We start from the raw sequence: 12,716 nt of genomic DNA, 5'->3' as shown, positions 1-12,716 counted from the left end.
TATAGTTTGGTCAAGTTTATATTGGGTACTAATTTTTTAGAGATGATTCAATGAGGGTATGATGTTTTAAAACGATTAAATATGAAGTTAATGTTTTTGAGTTAGATTAAATAAGAGACTATATCACACTTTAACAATATTACTTGTAATACACGTTCTTAAAATATAACTTCCACTTTAAATTGATTATGGGTCAATATATGTAAGAATACTAACGTAAAAAAGATTTTTTATAATATTGGAGTAAATACAAGAATATATATATGTTTAAAAACTTTTAATCATTTGACAATGAATGTTTATATATATATATATATATATATATATATATATATACACGCGGTGTTTGGATTAAGACCTCGATGAATAATAAAAAAATTCCTTAATTGCCGAGTTGGTGAAAAAATGTTAATAAAATCTCAATTAACGTAAAATATCATTAGTTTAGTATGCGGGATTTAACGTGAAGGTAAGGACTTGTAAGTAAAATGACCAGCTTACACACCGATACGCACGCCAAGCGATTTGCATTTACATTCGGAAAGTCCAATTCGACAATTCATTTTCGTTGTCCCCTCCTTGTTTCGTTGACGCTGACCTGGTGGAAGATTTTTTGCTTACAAATGAGAGCAATAATTATACACAAATTCAATAATTGTGGTTTTAAATACCCACATTGTGGCATGTTTATAAGTCCAAAACATTAGGATTTCTTTTGTTTGATCTGAATCATCGTTACGCGTTTCTTACAGGACTTGTACGTGAGAATTGTAACGAATTACACTATGTATGTATGTGTATGCTTTGAGCTTAATTAATGTTATAATAATGGTTGAAATTCTGGATAATCGTTGGCAATCGCGTACATCTCTTTATATATTAGCAATCTCAACTCTAACCTGATTTCTTATTTACGATATTATTTTTAATTTTATCATTGATTATTGGCATAGTAATTACCATAAAATAAAAAACAATATTTTTTAGCTCCAACGTTTGTATTTTTATCAGTTAAATATGTATTAAAAATTATCATTATTTAAACAATATAACTTTTACTTATCTATATTTATAATTTATAAAGATTTAATTGATAGAAAATATAAAAATAAAGATCTTAAAGGTATATTTTATCTTTTTTTTATAATTATCGTATCATTAATTAATGATAAATTTAAATAGGAGAGCCTTAAACTAAAAATAAGATAAGACCCGGTGTCTTAAATATAATGTCAAAAAATTAAATTATAAATTATAAAAACACAAACTTTCGACATATTTAAATAATAACTTTCAGCAAATTTGTTTACAATTTTTTTTTCTTATCATTAGAATTTCAACGTGATTTGATTAGTCAATTCAAATCGTGTTTTTTTTCCAAGTGTCTTCTATTTATTTATTTAACGATTTAGTAAATACAAATCTCGTTGAATCGGATAAAATTATGGTTGTCCCTTGTTCCCATATGTAATGGGGGTAAGGAGAAGGTAAGATAGTAGACTGCCCCCAACACTAGGTTGAGAGCAGCTTCCGTAGGAGACCTCCGAATTATGAAATGCCCTCCATGAGACTCGATCCCACGACCTCAAGGTTAAGAACCTTGTGCTCTACCAACTGAGCTGAATGGTCATTTCAAAATGGTTGTCTCTTGTTCCCATATGTAATGGGATAAAGGGAGGTAAGATAGTAGGCTGCCCCCAATACCAAGTTGAGAACAGCTTCCATAGAAGACCTCTGAATTATAAAATGTCCTCCGTGGGACTCGATCCTACGACCTCAAGATTAAGAACCTTGTGCTCTACCAACTGAGCTGGATAGTCATCTCGAATTGGATAAAATTATGAAGATGATAAAACTCTCCTAGGGAATATTGAATATTATTATACACTTATAATTTTGCACCTGATTAAACTAAAACAGTCCATATGAATTTTCGGTGGTGTCGGAGTGGTGCTTTGAACTCAAGCACTACAGCGTGAGCCAAGCTGGTGAAAACAATTACTAGTTGGGTTGTGATTGGAAATGGGAGCATCACAAGACTTTGGCTCTTGTGTGGTGTTGGTGGATTCCACTAAAGAGTGGCTTGTTGATAAATATACTCTGCTCATCAGGGATTTTGAGTGCTGTTATCTCAAATAAAACAATATTTGCATAATTTTAGAACAAGTTAGTGGGGGACTCTGCTCATCAGGGACTTTGAGTGCTGTTATCTCAAATAAAACAATATTTGCATCATTTTAGAACAAGTTAGTGGGGGACTCTAAACCTATGCTAACTTAAAATAAGTAGTTGAATTTCAACATGTAACTTTATTACTGAACATGTTTCAACGGTGTTTGATCATATTGTTGAAGCCCCAGGAATTATGAGTGGTTTCCATTGATGTCGAACCAATTTGCTTTAAAAATTCATGAAAAAGCGTCCATCCACTCGCCAATCCTTTTCCAAACCCATTCAACTGATAACTGGGCAAGTATTGGGGAAATATATTCTAAAAGGGAATCCCTTTTCTGGTAATTATTCTCCTATCCCATACCGTTTTGCAGACTCAAAAAGGTTGGAAAATCTAGCTCTTCAGAAGAAGAAACCGCCAAGAACATACAATTTTTCTGTGTGTTCGTTATTGAAGGATCCCTCCTCATGATCGTAAACACTTTGCGCATTTCATGCTTTGCTTCTTCTCCAGCCAAGACTACCTTCATAGTTTTCTTAAGGCTTAAATATAAAAGATGTGTCCAACCTATGTCCGTTTTTTTATTTAGTGCCTAACGTTTATTTTGTTTCAGTTTGGTGTCTAACGTTTCATTCTGTTACTCAAACTAGGTCAAACATTGACTGACCGTTACTTTTCACCGTTAAATGACATGTGTCACAATCTCATAATTTTGAAATTTATTTTTTTAATATTAAAAATATAATTATATTTATAAAAAAGAACTCTTATTTCTTTTAAAATACAAAAAAACCTCAAAATCTCTAAAATCCCCAAATCCTAACACTAACCCACCGCTGCACCCCTTTCCGGCCACAAACACCGTCGCCGACGTAGTCCTTGTCATCTTCCTAGTTATAAGTTGTTGTCGATTAGCCGTTGAAATCGTTTGGGATATTGATTTTCATCATAGGGTTCGCGGGATATAAAACGTCGATTTGTCGTTGATTGGTCATTGTTCAGTTATGATTTCAAAGGGGTTTTGGTCGTGGGGGAGGTGAGGTTGGGTGGAGCTTCGTTGATGAAAAAGGGCGACACTCGACGTGAGTTTAGGGGTTGAAATGAAGATTTTTAAAGTTTTGAGATTTTTGAAATTTATATTTTCTTTTTTAAAATATATAATTTTATTTTTTTAATTTTATATAAAAAAATTTAAATTATCATATTGTGACATGTGTCACTTAACGGAGAAAATTAACGGTTCGTCATTGCTTGACTCATTTTGAGTAACTTAAATGTTAGGCACTAAACTTAAAAAAAAGACATAGATTGGGCATCTTTTGTATATTTAAACCTTTTCTTAAACAATTATTAGATTGATGGTGGTGTCCGAAAAATAGCTGTTATGAAGCAGAGCAGTGGGAGTTTTGATTGCATTACAAATATAAAAACAGTAAGAGATTTGATGGCACAGTGAAAATGGTTTTGCATGCTGATTTGATTAATTTATTTTTAGATGAAGGTCATGCTTCTGATGAACCTCCACATCCGATTCTGAAGAAAACGATTCTATTGAACTTGTGGCTGATGCTGATTTTTTCAAAGGATGGATCATAGAATCTACTCCTGGCGTTTTGAAACATTAAAATTTGGACCCTGAAGCGAAACTTATACTCAAGTTTCTTGCTGCTTCTCTTGGCAATAATGACGATACTTGATTGGAATTAGAGGACAACTTTAGATGGCCAAAAGCAAGAACTTGGAGTGCTCTTTGCATAATGTCCATAGAGAAACTCCAATCATTGCAGCGAAATGTACAAAAGGTTTTGCAATTTGGCTAATGGACTGCCGAATGACATCGGCTACTACTTTACGCGATTGTTTATCATTTTACCCAACATTAATTCCGAAGAGGAGTAAAAAAATTTGTAGAAATGGAGAGTAAACTTTACGAAGAAGTAAGCTTGATATCTTCCTTTACTAACATATCTTTGTTATTTACTCTTACAACAGCTTTTGAATGCTTAAATAAAAATTGGCTGATGCAAATAAATTGAGCTCATCTGACCTGGGGAATTGGGTGATGTGTGGCCTCTGAGCTCATCATATGTTGTAACAAAGTTCCTGCCGCTCATGCTAGCAATTAACGGATGTTGTTGTTCACACCACGCTCTGCTATCCACCAGGTTTAAACAACATTACTCGTATATCTCTAAATTGAAATAAGTATTTAGTAGTAAAATTTTATGCGTCATCAATTGATGTATTAAATTATTATTTTTTAGTGATAAAAATATCAATTGATTTTCTTATGTAACTCTTTTATATATAATAATAATAGTAATTGAAGATTTAAGTAAATTGAGGATTGGGTTTGACTACAACTGTCAAACAGTAGGAGTGTAGGGAGAAAAGTATTACGTCGGTGGATCCACAAATGTCCAACAATACATAAATGAATTTGTCAACGCTGTGGGATCCCTAGTCCACAATTATCACAGACGGGTCGCAGCAGAAGTCATCCAGGAGACAGCAACAACATAAAGCTGCAAGGCTGCAAACCAAAATTCATCACAAAAGAATACAATTATAAGTACAGCTCATGCTGAAATATTTATAATAATTTATATTTGGATATTTAACTTTTGATCCCTTAATTTTTATACTTAAAAAATTTCTATTGTTTTGAATCTTTTCTAATATTTAATTTTAGTTTCATCCTTGTTTCTAAAAGCATGTATACTTACAATCCCTCGAGAAAACCCGGTTCTCTCCGGGGTGGCGGTGGTGCTGCTTCATAATACTGAGGAGGCGCCATTACTGGAGGCGGCCCTTGATTATAACCACCTGCAACGGCATGTTATATTCACAGATAAAACTCAGCAAACTGGTTTTTTCCCGAGAAAATGAAAATCCAGAATATTTTCCATTACCTGGAGGAGTATAGGGATAGGGATAGCCGTTTTTGTAGTCGCTCATATTGGGGGAAAAAAAACAGAGAAACTAAAGCGTGAAATTAAGGGAAGAATTTGTAGGTTTGGGGAGCTAAGGATGCAGCCATGGACGTGCACTTTATACACGGCAAAAGAGCGCAGAATATATGCCCCCAAAACAAAGTAGGGAATACAATATCCGTGTTTTTATTTTAATTCCCAGACGTTTTTTTTATTCTTCTTAGTATTTGGTTATAAAGAAAATGGAACCTTACGCAGATATAAGTGTGTCAACGATGACAGCCATCTATGCGTAAATAAATATTATTCGATACTGACGATCTACTTCTTTCTAAAAGAAGCTGCATAATCTTATTATACATGCGAAAATAAATATAAATTTTAAAATGAAATGACACTGTCGACGGCGAATAAAAATAGCGGCAATGAGAGGGGGTGCCAAAAGCTTTTTCTTTTTTGCACTTTATTTCCGATGGAATGCCGGCATTTCCTCTTTCTCTTAAACCAATATTCTTCACACACTCTTTTTTATTAAAATATTCTTTTTCTTTTTCTTGCTTTAAAATTATATCTATTTGATATAATTGTATTCTGAAATTTATATTTTGAATATATCATCGGTTAATTTAATTTAGATATTAAGAGAACGATTCTCATAATTAAGTTTATTTCATGTAGAGTATAATGATTTAAATTCTGATCTTACTTAGAGGTCCAATACCTCATCTCATTAGATTAATTGGCTTACCAATAATTTTTTAATTTTATTTTTAATAAAACTAGTTAAATCAAATCAATATTTTAAAAAAACTTTTCTTAAAGAATTATTGTGAAAAATATTATCGTAACATTAAAAATTTGTATACAATTAATTAAATAATTAGATTTAGTTATTTTATATTAGATAACTTAATTCCATATTTAGATTAAATAAAATAAATATATTACATACACTTTATTATTTAAAATATAGGTTTATTCAATTGTTTAAATTTAGATTTCCAAGATCAATAACCAAATTAAATTAATCATTAAATTTTGAATGAACAAACAATTAAACAAACAATTTTTTTGCTTAATCGGGTCTAATGACTTTTATAAATACGTGAAAAAGATTCATACCAAACCTCCAAACACATGGAGAATAGCTTACCTCTATTTAAACACCATTATTACTTTTCAAAAATTCATTTTTTTTACCGTACAAGAGACAAATTCTCTCATCATCGCTTACTTGAGCAAGTAATTCCACCTACAATCTAGTTGGCACTGCCCCCTATTGATGGACTCATTATTAGAATATAGTTTTCATCTATCATATCGGGAATGTCTCAGGAAAGGTGGGTTAATATACGGCTAATATACAGCATTACCGGATACATTAAAATGTATTTAATAAATTCGGTTTAGCGGTACCTATTATGTTGACAACTAATAATGTTTTAGGTAGAAAATATGAAAAACTATTAAAAAATTTGGTAACCGGTAAACTTTGGTTATCGGTAAGTATCTATCCTTTTTATAAAAGTGTCCATACTTTTAACATATCAAGTAAATTTTACCGGTTTTGTCATAATGAATCTGGTTTTGTCATATTTTTACCTGTTATATTGTAAATTATCTATCCTTTTTATAAAAGTGTCCATACTTATTTCACTGTGAAAATATATTTATTATTATCTTTAGTTAATATTGTTAAATTTAAAATCTAAATAATATTTTATAAAATATCAAAACAATCAAATAAAATTTTGTGTAAATTAAATTATTAAATTAATATTGTAGGTGGAAAACATGAAACACTATTAAATAAATTGAAACATAAATTACATAACTTTAAAAGCAGTTTTAAATCCTAAAAAGTGTCGATACTTTTAAAAAATATATCGATCCAAAACGATATACCAGGTAAAAATATGATAAAACCGGTAACAAAATGATAAAACCGGTAAATTTAAAAGTGTCGATACGTTATATAAGGATCGACACTTTGTGAATTTAAAAGAGAAGCAGTTATAGCGCCTATAATGTGTCGATACTTTAAAAAAATATATCGATCCACAACGATATAACAGGTAAAAATATGATAAAACCGGTATCAAAATGATAAAACCGGTAAAATGATACCGGATATATTGAAAGTGTCGATACTTTCGTAAGTACGTGTAATAAATTATCGACACTTTCAAAGAAATAGGTAATTATCCTTTCGAAAGTATCGACACCTGACATAAAAGTATCGACACTTTATATTTGTATCGATTAAATATAAATAACATATCCGATGAAAATATAAAGGCCATAGCTAAATATCCTCTGAAAAAAGATAGAACGGACGAGTTTTTGAAATCGAAGAGTAATTGTTGCTGCATTTCAGAAGGCGTTTCTAAAGCGAAGTTGTTTGTTTGTTGCTGCAGTCGAATCGAAAAGTATGTTGTCGAAACCCTAATTTTTATTATTACAGTAATCGCGATAGGGTTTTTATGTGTTGATTGGGGTTTTGGAGTAAGGAAGCATTTGGGACGATTGCAGGTAGAAATAGATATTCAAGGAAAAATATAAATGTCGATACTTTTATTAAATATTATAGGTAGAAAATGATATATAGGTTGTATAAATGTGACGACACATTTTGGTGTGGCCATCAAATTCTTTTGAAGAAAACCGTTTTACCACAAGAGTAGTTATCTATATTTGTATATTGAATAAAGTGTATGTAACGAAATAATTTGATTTGCGTAAACTGATATATGAAGGAAAAATGGAGTCAATGGGTTGGAAAATTGTTGGTGGAGCAGATGACTTTGAATTGAGGCCGAGACTCGAAAGCAACCAAAGGGTGGATATATGTACTTCTAGTAAGTATCAATGTCCTTTTGTTATTATTGTTGAAATGGTAATTGGATTAAAGTATCGATAAACTTAAATTGATTACAAATTTTAAATGTTAACAGTATGGCCGAATGCAAAAGGATGAAGGGAGATGGCACACAGAGCGGTTCGGTATGTAAATGAAATTGACATTGAGTAGTATTAGTATTTAGTGTTATGTATTGATTAAGAAACGTTTATGTTTAATATTAGGTGAAAAAAGATGTGAGGTCCAAATGGAATTCAATGAGTGATGCTGAAAAGGAACCTTACATCACACAGTCAAGGAATGATAGTAAGAGTACAAAGAACGGAGGAAAGCACTAGAAAATAAGGTATTCATTAAACTTGTAATACGTGATACAAAATATATAAGAACTATAACATTATATATTGTTAAAAAATGTAGGAAGTGTCGACAAGATGCAGCATTAAAGGGTGAATTTATTAATTAAACACCTTAAGGAGAAGGATCAGTTGAATGTGTGGGAGAAATAGGTTTTGGATCGTTGATCGGAGTAAGGGATCGACCTATTCGGAGGGAATTGTGTCGATCCTTGATGGCACAATTTGACGTCAGTCAATGTATGGCTACGTATGGTGATTATTCATTCCCTCTGGGGGTATCGACTGCTGCAGCCGTATTGGGGGTACAAAACAAAGGCAAAAGTGTTATAGAAGTCTGTAGGAGTAAGAACTGGAAAGCACTTGCCTCCAAATATGGTTTGAATCATAAGGTGACATATGCTGAAGTTGAAGAGGATATCAAAAGTGGATCTTACTGGGGGGATGAGCTGAAGGCCCGAGTTCTATTGTACCTTGTCGGGATATTTCTTTGTCCACGGGTGATACGTCAACGAACAAGGAATATATGAAGCTCATTTGCGATGAAGGCTTGAAGGGTGAATTCAATTGGGCTGAATATATCCATTCGAGATTGATTGAATCAATAATCACCTTTAAAAAGGGCAGCCAGAGATACCTCAAAGGGTGCATAGCAATCTTAGAGGTAAATGAGTTGAATCACTTTTTTGTGTTTTTATATAAAAATATAAATTTTATTATAAATGCAGGTTGCACTGTTCGATTTTGGTCGGGTGTGAGGCAGTGCCGGCTTATGAAAGAACCGGAGTGGCACGCATCCGTGCATGGGGGAAGGAAGAGGTGGTAGAGTGATGGTGAAGTTGAAGTTGGATAGGGGAAGAAGCAAGAAATGGTAATAAATGTAATTAAATAATATTAAGAATATAATCAATGTCTTAATATTGTAATTAATTTTGAAGGTTATTGGCAAGGATGTAGAGGAGGCAGTGGAGGCAGAGGAGAAGAAAGGAGGGATGGTTGTATTGGGGGATGACGGTGATGGGACGACGGTAAAGCAAAACAGAGTAACTTCGACATTTTGATGTCTGAATTGGCTGATATCAAAAAAATCCAATTTGAAATCATGCAAGACAATCAAGAGTCGAAGAAACTTGATCAAGTCGTAGAAACTCGAGAGAGTCGAAGATACACTCGAGAGGCATAAGGGGGTAGTGGAAGGAAAAATAGATGGAGTGGTGAATGAAGTAGAGGTGTTGAGGGGTGAAGTGGTGAAAGAAGTTGGGGTGTTAAGGGGTGATATTAAGATGGTGACGGGAGAAAAATTTGAGGGAGTGGTGAAGGAGGTTGTGGTTTGAGGAGTGAACTCACGGGGGTAAAGGGGGTGGTTGAAATACTCGGATGAAGGAGCTCAATTGAAGGGTGAAATAAAAGAGATGAAGAGCTATGTAGAAAAAAGTATGATGAACTGAAAAAATATAAGAAGAAAAGAGGGAGGAGGAAGAAGAAGAGATGGAAGAAATGAGGAGGAAGGAAGTCGATGTCATTTATACACCGGAGAGTGTTATAGCAGCAGTTTTGGATTCGGAATGTCCTGCACCCAGAAGAAGAAGCAGAAGGTAAGTTTAATAAAAGATACTTAATTTGATTTTTATTATGTTGTTGTGACAAAAATTTGTATGCAAAATTGTAGGTTGAAAAAGCGGATATTCCAAGCGGAATTGATGACATCGAAGCTGCAATTTGTGATTATTTATGGAATAGCGAGTTAGAATCGGGGTAAGTGAAATATATTGTTTTGTGAGTGATATTTAAATATTTCATGACAACATATTAATCCTAATGATTCATACAGATATTCTGTAATCTCAATGGGAAATCAATTCGCTACTGTATACGACGTTGCAACGTTGAAGCCTACGGAATGGGTTGGCGGTGTGGTAAGTAGAAAGTAAAATGTTAAAACTTATTGAATATGTTCTGATTGTGTAATTAATTTTGTTAGGTTATCGATTGCTCGCCTGGACCATATGCTACGATTCTCAAAAGTCACTCCGGAGGATTGGCTACCTTCCATACCTCTTAGTGGTGAGTTAAATTAATAAATATTGAAAAGTAGTGTTATAGACGGTAAATTAATAATGTTTGTTGCGTAATTACAGCAACAGGCGTTGGAAGCCAACAACAAAGAAAGTGTTGAGAGTATTTCTACCTTCTGGGGTGTCATATTGGATAACTATGTGAAATTCACCGACTGTGAGAAGGTAACACCATACCAATTGCAATGATGTTTTCGGATATAGAATGTTGAATTTTGTCAAATGGGTGTGAAATTTGTTGCAGATCATGATCACAATAAACTACCATAATTCACATTGGTATCTGTTGGTGTTGGATATGGTAGATCATGTTGTAACAATATATGATAGTATGTTTACAACTGAAGCAACTAAACAGAGAGTGAAGGATGCTAGAGATTGGTATGTATGTTAGTTTGTTATGAAAGGACGTTATGTAAATTATAATGCATAATTTTTTTGGTGCATAACTTTTCTATTTAATGCAGATTAAAATATTAGATTCTATAATAAGAAACGCATTTGGGTTGAGTCCTGTGGATCTCTAGGAAAGTATCCCTTGAAAAATTTCAAATTTGTGGAGCATAAGAAGAATAAGCAATTGAATGGGTATGAGATGTTATCACAAATAGAAAGCTTAATTTATGCAGTATTCATCATAATTGACATGTTTGGTTTTCAAATTTTGTAACAGATATGATTGCGCATGTATGTGATGATGTGGATGGAATCGATCGGTTCTACAGGGGCAACTGGTGATTTTGTAAGTGGATAGAAAAATGTTTGTGGTAAAATTGTTAAAAGTCGTAGATTGAATGCTGTAGTTGACAATACTTAACGTTCTGACATTTGAATATAGGTTGTTGGAGACTGGGATCGATCGCGAGTATTAAACGATCTCGTAAGCCACAATCAAAATGAACGAAGACAGGAGATAACAAAAGCTGCAATATTACATAAGAAACAAAAGGATGCAATGATGTAAATGTAGGGTTAATTTTGTATAAGATTTATAATTTTGATACGATTTTATTTTTGTATGTGAATATAATTATGAATGAGATGAGAAAAGTTAGCAGTATGTTGTTGTACATGTTTTATACAATGAAGGGTCATGTTGATACTTGGAAGTAAAAGGAAAATTTACATATGGCCAACAGGGTGCACCATAAAGTGTCGATAATATAAAAAGTGTCGATCCCAAAATCATCGAACCCAAAATTATAATGTATATGTAATTTTTCAATCTAACCGGTACAATTATACCGGTTTTATGAGAGAATATGTCTAAATAATGTGTCGACACTAATATAGTTTGTGTCGATATTGTTTTCCAGAATGAATGGCCACAGGTGCACCCATAAAGTGTCGATCCTATATAAACAGTGTCGATCCCAAAATCATCGAACCCAAAAGTATAATGTAATAGTAATTTTTCAATCTAACCGTACAATTATACCGGTTTATGAGAGAATATGTCTAAATAATGTGTCGACACTAATATAGTTTGTGTCGATTTGTTTTCCAGAATGAATGGAAACAGGGTGCACCCATAAAGTGTCGATCCATATATAAAAAGTGTCGATCCCAAAATCACGAACCCAAAAGTATAATGTAATATGTAATTTTCAATCTAACCGGTACAATTATACCGGTTTTATGAGAGAATATGTCTAAATAAGTGTCGACACTAATATAGTTTGTGTCGATATTTGTTTTCCAGAATGAATGGAAAAAAGGTGCACCATAAAGTGTCGATCCATATATAAAAAGTGTCGATCCCAAAATCATCGAACCCAAAAGTATAATGTAATATGTAATTTTTCAATCTAACCGGTACAATTATACCGGTTTTATGAGAGAATGTCTAAATATGTGTCGACACTAATATAGTTGTGTCGATATTGTTTTCCAGATGAATGGAAAACAGGGTGCACCCATAAAGTGTTGAATCATATATAAAAAGTGTCGATCCCAAAATCATCGAACCCAAAAGTATATGTAATATGTAATTTTTCAATCTAACCGGTACAATTATACTTATTTTGAGAGAATATGTCTAAATAATGTGTCAACACTAATATAGTTTGTGTCGATATTTGTTTTCCAGAATGAATGGAAACAGGGGCACCATAAAGTGTCGATCCATATATAAAAGTGTCGATCCCAAAATCATCGAACCCAAAAGTATAATGTATATGTATTTTTCAATCTAACCGGTACAATTATACTTATTTTATGAGAGAATATGTCTAAATAATGTGTCGACACTAATATAGTTTGTGTCGATATTTGTTTTCCAGAATGAATGGAAAACAGGGTGCACCCATAAGTGTCGAT

The 12,716-nt window shown here is 32.8% G+C and overlaps 1 long non-coding RNA gene across 2 annotated transcripts; it reads right to left on the bottom strand.

Moving 5' to 3' along the window:
* Positions 1-4,173: 4,173 nt before the first annotated feature.
* Positions 4,174-5,199, bottom strand: LOC120199842. Of its 2 annotated transcripts, XR_005523487.1 has the most exons (4): positions 5,086-5,199; positions 4,900-4,999; positions 4,574-4,706; positions 4,174-4,324 (listed from the first exon to the last, which is right to left on the bottom strand). It is a non-coding gene; the product is annotated as an uncharacterized LOC120199842 (long non-coding RNA). The 2 variants fall into 2 exon arrangements; XR_005523486.1 differs by lacking the exon at positions 4,174-4,324 and having other exon boundaries at positions 4,482-4,706.
* Positions 5,200-12,716: the final 7,517 nt, after the last annotated feature.

This window comes from Hibiscus syriacus, unplaced genomic scaffold (genome assembly GCF_006381635.1).
Source record: "Hibiscus syriacus cultivar Baekdansim isolate YM2019G1 unplaced genomic scaffold, ASM638163v2 tig00005659_pilon, whole genome shotgun sequence".
Lineage (NCBI taxonomy): Eukaryota > Viridiplantae > Streptophyta > Magnoliopsida > Malvales > Malvaceae > Hibiscus > Hibiscus syriacus.
The sequence above is the reverse complement of the archived record's forward strand: the minus strand, read 5'-3'. Positions and strand labels throughout refer to the sequence as shown.